Source organism: Mandrillus leucophaeus, unplaced genomic scaffold (genome assembly GCF_000951045.1).
Source record: "Mandrillus leucophaeus isolate KB7577 unplaced genomic scaffold, Mleu.le_1.0 Scaffold1417, whole genome shotgun sequence".
NCBI classification, from domain to species: domain Eukaryota; kingdom Metazoa; phylum Chordata; class Mammalia; order Primates; family Cercopithecidae; genus Mandrillus; species Mandrillus leucophaeus.
The window spans coordinates 98,568-99,070 of record NW_012101385.1 but is presented as its reverse complement, the minus strand read 5'-3'; positions in this window follow the sequence as shown (position 1 = coordinate 99,070).

The following is a 503-nucleotide window of genomic DNA, read 5'->3' as shown; positions in this document are numbered from 1 at the left end:
CGCACCAATCAACAGGATCCAAAAAGTAACCAATCACAGGGACGACTGAAAAAAGGGCACTCTGATAGGACAAAAACTGAACATGGGAAGGGACAAATAAGAGAATAAAAGCTGGCCATTCCAGCCCGCAGCAACAGCCCACTCAATGCTGTGGAAGTATTGTCCTGTTGTTCTTCACAATAAGCCGTGCTACCGCTTAGTCTTTGGGTTCATGCTATTTTTAAGAGCTGAAACTTGGCTACCGCTCAGTCTTTGGGTCTGTGCCATCTGTAAGAACTGTAACACTCACTGCAAAGGTCCGTGGCTCCATTCTGGAAGTCAGTGAGACCACGAACCCACCTGCAGGAACCAACTCCAGACACTACATCAGCATATAAAGATTTTCTTTTTGTTTGTTCAGACATGATAACTTTTCTACCCATCATTTTTTCCATTCTAGTAGTGGTTACGTTTGTTATTGGAAATTTTGCTAATGGCTTCATAGCATTGGTAAATTCCACTGA